General features: G+C 37.2%; 1 protein-coding gene across 4 annotated transcripts in view; it reads right to left on the bottom strand.

The window, feature by feature from the left end:
• Nucleotides 1-17,116, bottom strand: part of ARHGEF7 (Rho guanine nucleotide exchange factor 7) — a 314,501-nt gene that overhangs the window by 272,291 nt on the left and 25,094 nt on the right. The window contains exon 1 of one of the 4 annotated variants that reach the window (XM_074192050.1): nucleotides 54-129. The exons of the other annotated variants lie outside the window; for them this stretch is intronic. The gene's annotated coding sequence lies outside the window, so the exon portion shown is untranslated. Of the gene's footprint in view, nucleotides 1-53; nucleotides 130-17,116 lie in introns of those variants that run through there. 4 annotated transcript variants of the gene reach the window in all.

Raw genomic sequence — 17,116 nt, 5'->3', positions numbered from 1 at the left:
AGGGCCCCTCCCCCTCCCCCGGGCACACCCCGCGGGCAGCGCCCGCTCCTCACCCTTCTTCCTCCCTCTCCGCAGCGCCCGTCCCTCTCCCTCTCCCTCTCGCTCCTCTTTTCCCCCGCACCAGGAAGTCGCCCGGGCTGCCGGAAGTGACGTGTGAGGGCGAGGAGAGGCCGGCGGAGATCCCGGGCCCCTCCCGGGCTCCCTCCCTCCCTGCCAGCCCCGGGTGGCAGCTGCAGCCCCCGGCCCGGGCCGCTGCCCCGCACGAGGGGGGCGCTCTGGTTGACAGCTTCCATTTCCTGAGGAGCCGGGGAGAACCTCTTGTTCTAATGGTGGCTGAATCTTCATTGACTGCTCGCTTTTTTACATTACCGAAATTTCTGCCGGTATCCTTCCCCAAACCCAGAGGACATTCCTTTCAACAAATCATGCTTCTTTTTAAAGGGAAAAAAAAGGGGGGGGGGATCAAAATATCAAAAAAGGTGTCCCAAAAGTCCTAGTGCGGCTTTGAATCAGAATGTCAACGCACAGCGTGTCCCAAAAGTCTTAGTGTAGTTTTATTTTTTTTTAAAGGATAACTTTAACTTAAAACTGCACAAAGATCCTTAGACACCCTGTTTATCAAAAAAAAGTCTGAAAATGAGTGAGGGAGGCGACTTTTTGTATCTTTTCTTTAGAACCATGCTGCAACAAGCATTTGTTTCAAGTAGGTGTGAAGGATACATTTTTAGGGAATGATCCTGACTCTCAAGAAACTTCTAATCTAAGGAGGTTTAGGGAGCAGGGCAGGAAAACTCAACTGAATGCCATAAACCACAAGAAACTCCCCAGCCGGAGAAGTGGACATTAATCACGATAATGACAATAATAACATTGACACAGTAATTTAAGGTTTGCAAAGCATATTGGGAATTTTCTTTAATTTTTTTTCCTCACAACAATCCCAGAAAGGAGAGTGCTATTATTATCCTCATTTAACTGGAAATTGAGGTAAACAGAAGTTAAGTTGCTTCCTTATGGTCACTGAAGTTAGGTCTGCACTCAGACCTTCCCTGATTTTGAGTTCAGTGCCCTGCATCTCAGGGTTGTTTCAGAGCTAATGACATAATGGTTAACACATATAAGCTCTTTTTTAAAATATTTTTTATTTTTATTCCATTTACATGTAAAAATAGTTTTTAACATTGATTTTTCTTTAGACTTTTCAAGGCAATGGGGTTAAGTGGCTTGCCCAAGGTCACACAGCTAGGTAATTATTGTCTGCGGTCGGATTTGAACCCAGGTACTCCTGACTCCAAGGCCAGTGCTCTATTCACTGCGCCACCTAGCTGCCCCGTCAACATTGATTTTTTGTAACATTTTGAGTTTCACATTTTTCTACCTCCCTTTCTTCTCTCCCCATGACAGTGAATAATTTGATATAGTTCCATTAAGTCATTTACAATTATCTCATTTGATCCTCACACCAATTCTCAGATGAGAGAACTAAGCAGTAGTTAGAGGTTTTGACCCAGGTCATATCAGCACCCAGGAGGTGCACCAAAGTCTTCCTAACTGCAGGTCCAGCAAACATCCCCCACACCACATTGCTGCCCCATATAGAAAACTTTAGGAGCCTCATATAAAGGCTAGTAAATAGGCTGTGGGAGTTGGGTGGAAATTTAACGATTCTTAAACTTTTAGTTCTTGATCCTTCCTAGCCTGTCTACACAAAGACAGACAGACAGACACACAGACACACAGACACACACACACAGACACACACACACACACACACACACACACACACACTCTTACTTCCCTACTCTAGTCTGGTGGAGAACTAGGCTGAGTTTATAAAGTAATTAACAGAATGCATTATGCATGTTGTGACTGAATATTTGAATGATTAACCCAATCATGAAATGTCAGAACTGGAAGAGACCTTGAAGATCATTCAAGTAGTCCAACTGCTTCCATTTATAGATAAATAATTAATCAGAAAATAGGTATGCCTGGTAACTTAACCAGGACATTTATAGAATTAGGAACCTCAAACTAGAAGGTGGGGAATAGAAGAAGAAGAAAAGTAATGTTTTGGAACTGAGTGTTCTTCAAATTTAAACATCTATATTCCCTTCGAGATCCCACTAAAGTCTGGAAAAATGAGGGCTATTGAAGCTGAAAGTGTAATCTGATATGTACTGCCTCCAACAGTAAAGGCTTTAACAAAAACCAGAACCTGTACAGAATTAGTCGGAATCCTTTAACAAAATGACATTTCCCAATGAGATACTGGTGACATTAATAAAACTAACTGGGGATCATAATAATGATTTCAACTGAATAAAAGGGAAACTTGTACTCTGCTATGGTTGAATACTCAGTGACTGAGATTTCAAATTACATGTTAAATTTCTGTTGAAATGCTAAAGCAACATTAAGAACTTCAGTTTATGTTAAGTTTAGAGGGGTTTTTTTGTCCTTTCCTCTAGGGGGAAATCACAACATTCCACCAAGCAGTTGTTAGGAATACTGTGTTTCATTGCAAAGTGCCCAAGTCTTTTAAAATTATCAATGAAAACAGTGTGTGGAGGGATGAGAGGGAGAATAGAAAAGGGAATTTAAAAAAAAAAAATTTAAAAAAAACCTAAACACCTTTTTCTACAGTGAATATATATATATACATATATATATATATATATATATACACACACATTTTTCCTCTTAGACAAGTGCTGACATTTCGCTATCCAAAAATGAACAGATTTTTTCAATGAAACTTAAGAGTAGTATTGCAAAAATAATGTTGGCCTCTAGTCTATGGCTAAGATAGCATTATAGCTATTGTTTATAGTATGAAAAAAGAGAAAAATTATTAAAAGTCCAAGTATTGAGTCAAAAGCATTCAGTATTATTCCTTTAAATTCACAAGGTCTAATCATTACTCTCCCCAATTTAATAAACTACAGTGACTCCTTATCACAAGTATAAAATATCAGTCTTTTAAATCTCCTAACAGGCTTCTAGAACATTATTCTCATTCCATGTTCAAAGCTGTGTATCTGTAATATATTCTCTCCTCACCTCTTCTACATCTTAGAATTCCTTGTGTCCTTCAAAGCTTAACTAGGATCACTATTTGCATCATTAGACCTTTCATCATCTCTCTCTAGATGCTAGTGCCTCCTCACACAAAATTACCTTGTATTATTTTACATTTATTTATATGTGTGGGTGTTGTTTATATAGATGAAAGCAGGGTCTATTTCGTTTTTGTATAACCAGCTATTCTACACTGCCTAGCATATAGTAGGGGCTTAATAAATGTTTGTCATGTGCATTGAAATGTGAAATTTATTAATTGATTGAATAAATAAAACCAAAACTCTCTCCCCCAACCTTACATTCTATGTAGACTCAATTGTCTACTCTTATAAATAGGAAAAGCACAAATAGTCCAAAAGTCATTTATCCTATTTGATTTCCTTCCATTTACACAGTATTTTAATGTACAATTTTTAATCTGCCCCATTAGATTGTGAGCTGTTTGAAGATGAGGGCCATGTTTTTGCTTTTCTTTGTATCTTTAGCACATAGAACTGGCCCATAGCCCTAAATAAATCCTTGTTGACTGACGTATGATTTTTGTATGACGTAAGATCATTTTTGTACTTAATATTTGTCAATGAGCATAGCAGATATATAGGAAATTTGTTACAAGATGACAAAGCACTAGAAAGATCTGACATAATAATAATAATAGTTAAGAGAAGCAAAATATATATATACATATATATATATATATATTGCAAAGTACTTCACAAATATTTTTTCATTTGATCCTAACAATGCTGGGAGGCAAATATTATTATCTCCATTTACCAATGAGGAAATTAAGGCTGACAGGTTAATAAGCAACTTGCCCAGAGTCACACAACTAGTAAGTATCTGAGACAGGATTCAAATTTAGAATTTGAACTGGACTCTGGGTCTAGTGCTCTCTCTCCACCAAGCCACCATCTCACTACTGAGATTGTAAAAATAATGAGGAACCTGTCCGGGCAATGATTTTGACCTCCTAAACTCCCTTTTTACTACTACTACTACTACTACTACTACTACTACTACTACTACTACTACTACTACTACTACTACTACATCATCTGTACAATATATTAATGATTGAGGAGGGGCAGACAAAGCACCAGACTGAGAGTTGCCTTCTTTCTATCCTTTTTGCTAGGCTTACAAAAATCTTTCCACTAATAATAAAGACCACATTAAAATTAAAAGAGTTTCAGTATCACTTAAAAAATCAAGTAAAATGGTCAACAAACTTGAAAGAAAGATTGGGGATGCCATTCATGGAAAGTTAATGAACTATAGCCTGCATTAACTGGTTTAATTAAAAGAATATGGACTAAACAATCAAATCAACAATTTCCATGGCTTTTTTCTCTGTAAAAACAATCCATTCCAAAGGTATAGAACAAACATCTCTAGAAATTTTTCCCATCAGTACAGGCAGCTAGATTGCATAGAGCACTGAATATTGTATATGGAATCAGGAAAACATGAGTTCAAATCCAACCTTACTAGCTGCGTCACTTCACCTCTCCATCCTTTGTTTTCCTCATCAGTAAAATATGGATAGCTATCTGTCAGGGTTGTTGTGGGGATAAATGCAGCAATGTTGGTAAAGTGCTTTGCAAAACTTAAGGTACTTGCTAGTGTTAAGACATATCTCTGATCCTCTAGTCAGAAGAAATTCTCCTATGCTCTAACTTTCTCTAGACTACTCTTAGGATCCTTAATACTTAACCTTGTATTGTGGTTGATTATATACATAATCTTATCTCTCCCTCTACAAAGTAAGCTCCCAGAGGGTAAAGACCAGTGTCATTTTAATCTTTTATCAGACATAGCACTTAGCATGCTCTCTAGAACACAGTGAACATACAATAAATAGGTGATCAATGAATAAATTTGTTTATGTTTTTGTATCTTAGTCACTATTATCATAGTTGACTGAAAGAGCACGGTAAAAGAAAAAAACTTGGGCTTTAAATTCAGATATCTGGTTTCAGGTCCCAATTCCACTACTAGCTTTGTGAGTTGGACAAATCACCTAATTTCTTTATACCTGTTTCCTTATCAGAAAAATCGAGATCCTATTACCTGTCTTGTCCAATAAGATTGACCTAATGAATTAATATATTTAAGGTATAAACAGCTAAGTGCAGGAGGGGAGTAGAGGGTCCCTGATCAACCATGATAAAATTTCCATTGATAAAATTTAGAGCAAAAGTATCCTGATCAAGATATACATACATATACATATATATATATATATATATATATATATATATATATCTGATTCAAATTTATAAATCATTATTCTCTTGATAAATGGTCTAAGGGCACGAATACAGAAAAAACCCAGGATATCTCAAGCATATGAAAAAATGCTCCAAATCACCACTAATTTGTTATTCAGCGATTTCTGACTTTGTGACTGTTTTGGGGATTTTCTCCTCAAAAATACTAGGGTGCTATTTCCTTCTCCCAATCATTTTACAGAGGGGGAAACTGAGGCAAGCAGGGTTAAGTGACTCGTGCAAGGATCACATAGCTAGTAAATGTCTAAGGTTGCATTTGAACTCAGGTCTCTCTTAGATTAAATATTTTATACCATTTAATGCAGCTAGACTACTGTCTAAGCCCAAAGGAAATGAAAAGGGGGAAAAAAAGAAGGTCCAGGAGTATAAAAGAGCCAGATATAACCAGCTTGCAAGAGACACAGGTTCAATTTTCAATGTAGCAGTTATACTAAGAAATCAACAAAGGCTACAAACCAGGGTTTGATTTTTTTTCTTGTTGATGTTGATTCTCTAGATTTTCCATGAGAGAGAAAATAATAATGGAGATGAAACTTAAAGAATGCTGGGCACACATTTCTTTTGATAACCTGTTATAAACCATTTACCCAGCATACCCAGCTAGTAAATAAATGTCCTTTATACACAAATATTATTATAGCAATTCTTTTTGTAGTAGGAAAAAATGGAAACTAAGATGATACCCAATAATTGAGGAATAGCTAAATAAATTTCAGTACATAAATGTAATGCAATAGTATTGTGCTGTAAGAAATAAGGAAAAATATAATTTTAAACAGAAAGACATAAGAAATTCTACAGAATGAAGTAAAATGGAAAAACAATTTATACTATAACAATATCAATATCATAAAAGGAACAATTTAGAGGACTTTAATAAATTAATGAAGAATGAAATTAATAAAATCAGGAATATAATTTATACAATAAAGCTATAAAAATAAAAAATTTAAAAGCTGTAAGAACTGTTGTCAATACAAAAATCTTTCATGATTTCAGATAATGAAAAAGGCTATCTGTTTCAAAGACATCAGATTTAGGGTGAAGAATGAGATATATACACACATATATACATATATATGTTTGTGCATATATATATACACACACACATATACACATATGAGTGTGTGTATATATTTGCTTACAGTTATTGAAAGAATTTCTTTTGCTCAACTACTCATATTTGTTACCAAAAAATTGGATGCTATGTTCAGGAAGAAGCAACTCAAGGACAGCCCAAGAAAACATCAGCACCTGGAAAGACAGACACAATGATACACTTTTATATGCCTGTTATGGATCTGTGAATAGGCACAACCATTTTGGAAAGCAATCTCATGGCTGTGCTGGGGCTGGTTCAGGACTATGATGCTATCTCCGGTCTTCTCAATAAGACAGCATTTTCTTAATAAGTCTTCACCACCACCATCTTCTGGCTTAGCTAATGTCTTTTGACTTCAGAACTTCTAGGCTTATTCACAAATAACCAAAACTCTTATGTTAGGCCTAGCAGAAAGTACCTTCAGTTCAGCTACCTAGGATTCTAGGCTTTTGAGGCCTACCATTTCTATCATTTCCTAAGCGTCCCTATTCTTACTCCAACATCTCTCTCTTCAAGCTCTTCCCAGAAAGTTTAAAAGCCATGTCTTTTGAGTTCCTCTTTAAGACTATGCAAGTATGTCCCCAATGGCTAGGTGCTTCTTTGGCAGTCACAAATTGAAAGGGTACAGGCACTAAAGGGATGAGTCCACCCTTCCTAGAGGAAGGAGATGACACTCGAGTTGAGCTTCAAAGGAAACTAGGAATAAAAGGCAAAGACCAGAATGGAGTCCATCAAAAAAAAGAAGCATATATAAAGAAACAAACATCAAGCGTCAGGCACTATACTAAATGCTTTACAAATTTTATCTTATTTGATTCTCACTAAAACTCTGAGAGGTAAATGCTACCTTTATTTATATTTTACAGTTGAAGAAACTGAGGCAGTCAGAGTAAATGAAAAGTTCAAGATTACAGAGGAATGAATCAGCATCAGAGGCTGTATTTAAGTTCAGGCCTTCCTAACTCTAGGTCCAGTCACTCTATCCATTTAAAGCTCTTCAAAACCTATCCCCTTTCTTATTTTTCTAATCTTCTTACTCTCTGGTGGATGAACAGGGGTGCTCAGGGAGGACTAGCATCTCAGGTGCAAGGGAGGTCTGTTCTTCCAGCTTTGGTGTCTTCCTAGCACTCCATTTTCACCTGTGTCTCCAAGAAGCTGTCTCAGGAACAGTGGCCACAACTTGGTAAAGCCATTGAGGCAGCCAAATCAGGTTGAGGTGGAACAGGTCTTAAATCTGTTAAGTGAGTTGGGGGATGTGTCTATCCCAAGTATATGAATGTTTCCCCTGCCCCAGAGAATGGGTAAATGAGATCAATGTGTTCCAACAACCATGAAGGAAGCTGAAGCAGGTCAAACATTGAAGAGGCCAAGGTCTCCCATGGCATTTCCCTCTGTCTGCCCTATATGTATCTTGTATGTATCTATTTATATGTTCCCTTACCCCACTCCTTGAGGGCGGGGACTCTCTTTTACCTCTTTTTTGTTTCACCAGTATTTAATACTGTGACTTCATATAGTAAGTATTTGATGAATGTTTATTCTTTAATTGAGCTGAATCTTTAAAAACAAAAATGGAATTTTGAGAGGCAAGAGTCAGAGTATATTGAAGGCAGAGATGATGGCAAATGTGTAAAAATAGGAAAGGCAATAAAGAGTGCAAGGAATAACTGCAAGTGAAAAGCTCAGAAAAAGCTGATTCAGATATTTCTTCCTTTATCAAGAATTAATTTTGCTTTTTTCTTGCAGTTTATCCCATAACCACTTCCCACAAGAAAAATTATAATTCATTTTTAAAAGAATGCTTCCTATTTAAATGGAGCTGGCCAGTGCAAATAGCATATTACAAGTTCACAAATTAAATTCAGATCTCTAAGGAGAAACATGGAAATTACATGGAAAAGCTCAAGTCTATTATTTAGGCTACTAGGGAAATATGTTTTGCATGGCTCCACATGTATAATCAATATCAAATTGCTTTCCTTCTCAAGAAAGGGGAAAGGGCTGGAAGAAAGGTAAGAGAATTTTGAGCTCAAAAATTTTTTTAAAAGGTTGTTAACTCTTTTACATTTAATAAAGAGTTATTCAATAAAATAAAAATAATTTTTAAAAAATTTTATAGGGGGCAGAGCCAATATGGCAACAGGAAAAGAGCCTCTCTTAGGTGCTCTCTCTCTATAATATTTCAAAACTCATAAAATAATGACTCTAACTAAAATTTCCAGAGGCAGAACCCACAGAGGAATGCAGTGAGGCAGTTCTCCAGACCAAGGTAACCTAGAAAATAGTGGAAAGGCTCCACTCCATGGGGTTACAGGGGCAGCCCGACAGAGTGAAGGAAGCCCCAGGGCGCTGGGAGCCACAACTCACAGCAGTGGGGGCAGTTTCCTGACCTACACCCTGGGGAACACTGAGCACAATTTGGAGGATCAGTGGGGCCCTCTGAGTGCAAGCCCTGAAGCCCAACCCTCAGGGCACTCAGCAAGCACTGGCCATGGCAGCCCAGATCCAGGAAATGGAAGCAGGCCAAGCAGGTAAGCAGGAGCCCCTAGGCAACTGAGCCTTGAGTGCTCAACCTAACAAAGGTAGAGGAGTGGAGACAGACTTCTGAGGGCTGTGCTCTGTACCTGGAACAGGACTCTGGGGTTCTGACCGTATTCAGATCCTGATCACAGTCTAGGACACCCATAGAACAGCAGGGCCCCCCCGCCCATCTCAGCCCTCTGGCAGAGGGGTGCACTTGTGGTCACTCACAGACCAGGAGGGAAGACAGAATCTCACACACTGAGATCCATATTGGGGGGGGGGGTCCCAATAATACTCAAAAGCTCAGGAAGCACCCCAAGACCAGGCATAGGCTGGGGAAATGAGCAAACAGAGAAAAAAAAGAAGAATAGCATTGAGAAATACATTGTCTATGATCCCAAGAAAGATCAAAATACTCAATCTGAAGATGAGGAAGTACAAGCTCCTGCATTTAAGGACTCCAAGAAAAACGGAAGTTGGGCTCAGGCTATGACAGAGCTCAAAAAAGATTTTGAAAATCAAGTAAGGGAGATAGAAAAAAAATTGAAAAAAATGAGAAAGATGCAGGAAAAACATGAAAAAGAAGTCAGCAGCTTGGTCAATGAGATCCAAAAAAAAATGCTTAAGAAAAAACATTAAAAACCTGCATAGGCCAAATAGATAAAACAGTTCAAACAGTTATTGAGAAGAAGAATGCTTTAAAAAGCAGAATTGCCAGATGGAAAACAGAGATAAGAAAACTCTCTGAGGAAAACAAATCCTTCAAATCTAGAATGGAGCTAAAGGAAGCTGATGACTTTACAAGAAGTCAAGATACAATACTTCAAACCAAAAGAATGAAAAATTAGAAGAAAATGTGAAATATCTCATTGAAAAAAACAACTGATATGGAAAACAGATTCAGGAAAGATAATTTAAAAATTATTGGGATACCTGAAAGTCATGATCAGGAAAAGAGCCCTGATCTAATTTTCAAAGAAATCCTACAGGAAAATTGCCCAGATATCCTAGAAGCAGAGGGCAAAATAGAAATTGACAGAATCCACTGATCTACTCCAGAAAGAGATCCAAAAAAAACCAACCCCCAGGAATATCATAGCCAAGTTCCAGAACTCCCAAGTCAAAGAGGAAATATTACAAGCAGCCAGGACACAATTCAAATAATCATGGAGCTGTAGTCAGGATCACACAGGATTAGCAGCAACTACATTAAGGGCTCATGAGGCTTGGAATATAATATTCCGGAAGACAAAAGAGCTTGGAATGCAACCAAGAATCAACTACCCAGCAAAACTGAATGTCCTCTTCCAGGGAAAAAGATGGATTTTCAATGAACCAGGAGAATTTCAAATGTTCTTGTTGAAATGGCCAGGGCTAAACAGAAAGTTTGATCTTCAAATACAGGACTCAGGTGAAGCATAGAGAGTGGAGGAGAAGGGTAAAATATGAGGGATTTAATGATGATTAACTGCATGTATTCCTACATAGAAAAATAATACTGATAATACTCATAAGAAACTTCTCATTTAATAGAGCAGGTAGAAGGAGCTTTTATGGATGAAGCACAGGAAAGAGCTGAATTTGAAGATATAATATATTGTAAAAATGGAGTCAATGGTTGAAAGGGAAATGTAATGGGAGTAAAAGAAAGGAGAGGTGGAATAGGCTAAGATATTTCATATAATAAGACTTTTTTATTACAATGAGCTATTGCAATGATATGGAAGGGGGAAGATGAGGGGGGGAATAAAGGAACTTTCACTCTCATCAGAGGTGGCTCAGAGAGGAAACAGCATATATACTCAATGGGAGAAATCTAGAGTAAGAAGGAGAGAAGGGGGATGAGGGAAGAGGAGAGATGTGACTGGTGGAGGAGAGAGTAGACCATGGGGGAGAGTGGTCAGTGGCTTTTCTTTTTTACTCTTGCTAGGGGCTGGGATTGGATGACCTGTCCAGGACCACAGGGCCAGGTGATTGCTGGGTCTTAGAGTTGGTAGGTGGGCTTGGGGCCTCTTGGCCCAGGGCCAGTGATCAGTCTGCTACACCACTCAGCTACCCTACAGTACATTTAAGAAGGCAGACAGAGTGAAAGGAGAGAGAAAATATAGTGTATGGTAGTGGGGATGTACGAATGGAGGGAGTTGTGATCAGCAATGGCAACAGTGGAAAAATATAAAGTGACTTTTGTGATGGACTTATCATAAGGAATGTGATCCACCTGTGACAGAGCTGGTGGTGCTGGAACAGACTGAAGCACATTTTTCATTATTATCATTATTATTATTACTATTATTTTATTATATTTTATTTTGGGGGTTTTGTAGAGCAATGGGTTTGGGGTGGCTTGTTTAGGGTCACACAGCTGGGTGATTGTTGGTTGTCTGTGGCCAGATTTGAGCTCGGGTGCTCCTGGCTCCAGGGCCAGTGCTCTGTGCACTGCACCACCTAGCTGTCCCTATTATTATTTTTTTAATTTTAATTATAACTTTTTCTCTTTATTGCTCATGAGGGTCTACATTTTTTGGGGGGGGAAGGGGTATTATGTTAACTCTTAAGCAAGAATATTTTAGTAATTTATAAAAAACATCATTTGTACAAAAATAAAAATAAATATAATAAAAAACAAAAAGAATTTTATAGTCCTTCCCTCCCAAAAGACTACATTATTTAAACAAACTCATTAATTCTAATGATAAAAGCAACTTCAGCCCCTTCTGGACTGACAGTAATTCAAATGTCAAAACATCAAAATGTCAAAACTGGCAATTAAAAATCCAGACCTATTACTTCATTATTATAGAGCAGCCAGATGACATAATGGATAGAGTGCTGGATCTGGAGTCAGAAAGATCCAAATTTAACCCAGGCACTTACTAGTTGTATGACTTTAAACAGTCACTTAATCTCAATTACCCCAAATGTAAAATTGGGGATAATAACTGCACTATTACCAGAGTTGTAGGACTTAAATAAAATAATATTTATAAAACGCATTGCAAACTTTAAATACCTATTATGTAAATGTTAGTTATTGTTATTTTTCCATCATTATTGTAAGGAATTCCAATTACAAAAACTCCCTTACAGAAAGTGACACTTGATTTGCATACATCTAGTATATCTCAAAGGCAAGAATGCAAGTCAGATGTTCCTGATACCAAGGCTGACTCTCTAGCCATTAGTTATCTCCAGTATCACCTATCAATATTCCAATTTGGCACTAAAAGTAAAATTGTCAAGGTAAAAAAGATGTGAAGAAGAAAATAGCCAGTGTTGGAAGAATTGCGAAAAATCAGATATTCTAATACACTCCTGCTCCAGCTCTTAGCACAGGACCTATTTCATTCATATGAATACCAGGCACTATTTAGATGTTTGTTAATTGCGTAATTGATAAGCTCTGATTTGGTCCAAATCTTCTAGAAAGCAATTTGAAATTATGCTTAAAAATTGATTTAAATATTCACAGCCTTTAAGTCAAAGATCCTACTGTCAACTAAAGATGGTTATGGAGAAAAAAATAAGGTCCAATACACATTAAAATACTGCTGGCATGTTTTGTGGAAGCCAATAAGTAGAAATAAAGCTAATATTAGTCAATTGGAGAATTGTTAAGTAAAATATAGTACATGAATATAATGAAACATTACTGTAGCATAAAAATGATGATTATAAAGAATACAGAGGCAAGAAAAGTCATATGAACTGATGCCAAGAAAAATACTATATACAACTACAACAAAAACAATAATACAAATTTAAATTCTGTGCTGTATAATTTTGCTAACTGATCCTAGCCTAGGAGAAAAGACAGAAGGTGGTACCTTCCTGGCTTTCTTGCAAAGGTGAGGGGCTATGGAACCAAAACAGAGTACACTGTATGACATCAATGATGCATGGCTATCTTTGCTGAAGTGCCTTCTCCCCCCCCCCTTCTCTTTAAATCTTGATTTAACAGATAGCTCTCTGGGTGAGAGGGAAGGGAAGAAGCTATTGGGAAATGAAGTTGATATAAAAACAAACACTATCAATACAATCTCTTTAAGAAGTACAGAACATAACTGCCTACACCCATCAGATAAAATGGAATTAATTTCACCACTGAGTCATACCTAACTTTCAAATATAATTTAAGGTTATGGAAAAAGTGGGAGAGTTAGTATTCTTTGCCAAGTAGAACTGATTTTGAAACCTATATAAAGTGATGCCAATACTTTTAGGTCACACTCCATGCTGAAATCCAGACACAAGGGAAACAGATCACCAGCCAGGAGATGCCCTAGTTGTTAAGTTTTCTTTGAATGGCTCACATAGAGGCCATTTTACTTTCCCTGGAAAGATGTTGGAAATGAAGGGAATGTTGGAAAGGTACCTACAATTTACAGGTTATGATCCAAATTAAGCTTAGTGAGCAGCTAAAGATTTTTCTTTATCAGAACTTTTTAACTGCTCACATGGAAATAATCATCATTTGGGGGATGTTTTTCTGTTTTTCATTCATGGAGCATGGCAATGAAAACAGCCAACAAAATAACCATGCAGGATTTTATGACCATGAAAATACAACTTACTTTCTTCTTAGTATCTATTTCTGTGCTTTTTCTTCTATGATTTGCTTCTTCTACCACATCAATACTCCTTACTTTTCATCCTTAAAATATATGAGAGCTAATAATACTTATTGTTTGGTATGGTTGTGGAAGGAGCAGGAATGTTTTTTAACTGTTTTTTACTTTTAAACTCTGTCTAGGAGAAGGGTGTTAAATAAATGCTGACTATGTACATCCTTACATCCTTGTCTTCAAAGACAGCCCCTGATGGGTATGATAGCAGTATTTAAAAGTATGATACACCTGGTGTTCTTTTCCTTCTAAGTACTCTTGTAATCTATTCCCTGCCTAGCATATTAGTAACTGGTGGGAGGGCCTGTACCACTTGCAGATCTACCTTTTCTTATGAGCTACATCTTAAACTCAGTATCTCCAAAGTTGAATTTATTATACTTACCCAGAACACTCCCCACTTCCCAATTTCTCTCCTACTGCTGAGGGTACCACCATCCTCCCAGTCACCCAGGCTCATCCTCTCTTGCTCACACTCTCTCACACCCCATAAACTTCTATCTCTGCCACTGTCACTGATGTCTGGACTTTTGCAATATTCTGGTTTCTCTACCTCAAGTCTCTCCCCAGTTGCCATCTCATATTTATCTGCCAAAGTAATTTTCCTAAAGTGCAGATCTGACCAGTCCCCTACCTACTCAAGTAGCTCCTTATTACCTCCAGGATCAAATATAAGGTTCTTCAAGAAGAGGATGGATATTTGTTGAGTACGTTATATAAAGGGGGTTCCTTTTCAAGTACAGGTTGGACTTACAAGGCTGCTGAGGTCCTTTCTGGGTCTGAGATTCTATATGCTTTCCTCAAGGTTTTTTATTATGACATGCCAGATTAGTATGTCTACTTCTATAGGATTCACAATAGTCATACTCAGTAGTCCTGTGTTGTATAATTTGAATTAGGATCACATATTTAAAACCAGAAAGGACTTTAGAGTTCATAATGTTCCACCTTACATTTTACAAATGAGGAAACTAAGGCCAAGAGATTAAACTAATAAGTGTCTCAGGCAGTATTTAAATTTATGTCTTCTTGATGCCAAGTCAAATGCTCTTTGCACTATATCTGTTATATTTTATAGTGTTTATTTTTCCTTGTATTTTCCCCTATTTCAGGTTATTATGTGGCAGCCATTTAAATATCCCACAGCTTCCAAATATTTTTCTTTTCTTTTTTTTTAGGTTTTTTTTGCAAGGCAAATGGGGTTAAGTGGCTTGCCCAAGGCCACACAGCTAGGTAATTATTAAGTGTCTGAGAGCGGATTTGAACCCAGGTACTCCTGACTCCAGGGCCGGTGCTTTATCCACTGCACCACCTAGCCGCCCCTTCTAAATACATTTCAATAATACTAAGGAATTATAATGCTCATAACTTCAAATTTAGTTTACTGGCAACATTCCAAAATCTCATTGTTGGAGAATCTGTTGTTACTTAATGGAAAAGAACTTTCAGACTATGTTGAAGTCTAGCTTATGTGTCAATGAAGGAACTTATATTGTTTGATTTAGTCATATTTAAAGGACAATGGTTCCTTTGAGACACAAGGTAATAATGTATGGCAAGGAGGCATTTACACAGAGGTAGATAGGAATGAAATAAAACTGAAAGTAGTTGAGGGTACATTAAGCTTAGTATATCTCCTTATATATCTAGTTCATGATATCAGCAGGAAAGATAAAGGAAGGATGAGTGGAAAATCTCAACAGAGGTACTTTGGGAGGTCTTAGTGAAAAGTTTAAGAGCAGCCTAGACTTTTGGTTTCACTCTCAAATAGGTGAATGATAAAAGGTAACCAAGAACACAATTATCACTCATCATTTATGAGTGTAGACCAAAACAAATTGGGTCTTAAGATATACTATGGTCTGGCAGCTTGGGAGTGGAAGAACATAAATAAAGGCTTAGAAAAACAGGAACTGTGAAGAGCTACAGGTAGAAACCGGGTGTGGTTTTTGCATATTATATGTTGTTCTAAAAGGAGTAGTTCATCCTTCAGGCTGGTTAAATTGATTTCTTTAGTGAGCCATTGTCTTCCTATTTTGCATGAAGTTTAAATGGATGGTCACCTCTTTCAATTTTCTAAGCCCTAATTAGCCAACACTAAATTACCTGGTGATGACTACCAGAAGTAAATACACAGGAACTGGAAAAACAATAGGACTTAAAAACTCACCTTTTTTTTTAATGATTCAAATGTCACAACACATTTAGCTTGGTCTGAAGAATGATGCTCTTAATGTAACATTTCTCTTCATATAACAGAACATCCCATGAAGATTAGATTGTGCCAATAGAATAGAACTCAGTTGCTGCTTTCAGTCTCCTATCACCAAGGAAAACTCCAATCCAGTTGGTACATCTATCTTAGTCACCTCCTTCGGACTGATTGGGGGAATTTGTTCATTGTCTCCTGCAGGTTATTATAGGGAGGGTTAGGATCCCTACTTACAAAAGAAATTTTCAAAATAAACTGATACATGTGACTGATCCTCAAGGGAGAAAAAGAAACAGTTGTTTAGAAATCACTAAGTATTTTATTGTTAGAATGTTTTGTCCAGTTTGCAGAAATTTGTAAAATTACCAACTCTGTAATATTCCTTGATCCACTTGCTCCACTGTCACTTCCTAATGCCAAAAAATGTCTTCTAAAAGTCCCTGTCTCATTGTTTCCTGTCCCATCAATTCAATACAAATTCTTCATGTGCTAAATATGTGTAAATGAAGAGTGAGAAATAAGTTAGCTATCTCATTGAAAAGTTGGGCTTTAGTTTTGGCAAAGTCAGAGGTTGCCGATCCACTGAACATAATTTACACAATTGAAGACTAAAGGCAATAATTGCCTATCTTAACTATAGTCAATAAGTCCTTATTAAGTGCTTACTATATGGCAGGCACTGTGTTGGCTAAAAATTGTCTCTGCCCTCCAGACATATAAATTCTACAAAGAAAATAGAAGACATTCATCAGAGTAAACACCAATTATGTGCATAATAAATATAAATAGGGATGTGCTGCAGGCCAATCTGAAGTAGCTCAGGATTGTTAAATTTTCAGTGAGAACTTTGTACCTCAGAAATTGGCAAATGTTATAAAAGAGGTCTTGATTTACCACCTTGTCAAATGTCTAGACTTAAATGGGGAAAATACTAATAAAGGAAATTAAAATTTAAAGCGTGCTAATATGTAAAGTATTTTTCCTCTCCCCCTTTCAGCGAGCTGTTTATTAACCATCTACTAGCAAACCCCTAAATACTAGTTAATTTTGTGGAGAGGCACTAACAGCTGGGGGTGGGGTCTGAAAAGGCCTCATGTGTGAGATGAGCTTCTAAGGAAATTAAGAGATTCTAAGAAGGGGGGATAAGAAGTCCATTCCAGATGTGGACACTCTATAACAATGATGCAGAAACAGCAAATAGGCCAGTTTGATTAGAATACAAAGGGAAATAATGTGCAACAAGCATGGAAAGGTAGGCTGGAACCAGACTGTGAAGGAC

Source organism: Macrotis lagotis, chromosome 6, assembly GCF_037893015.1.
Source record: "Macrotis lagotis isolate mMagLag1 chromosome 6, bilby.v1.9.chrom.fasta, whole genome shotgun sequence".
NCBI classification, from domain to species: domain Eukaryota; kingdom Metazoa; phylum Chordata; class Mammalia; order Peramelemorphia; family Peramelidae; genus Macrotis; species Macrotis lagotis.
The sequence above is the reverse complement of the archived record's forward strand: the minus strand, read 5'-3'. Positions and strand labels throughout refer to the sequence as shown.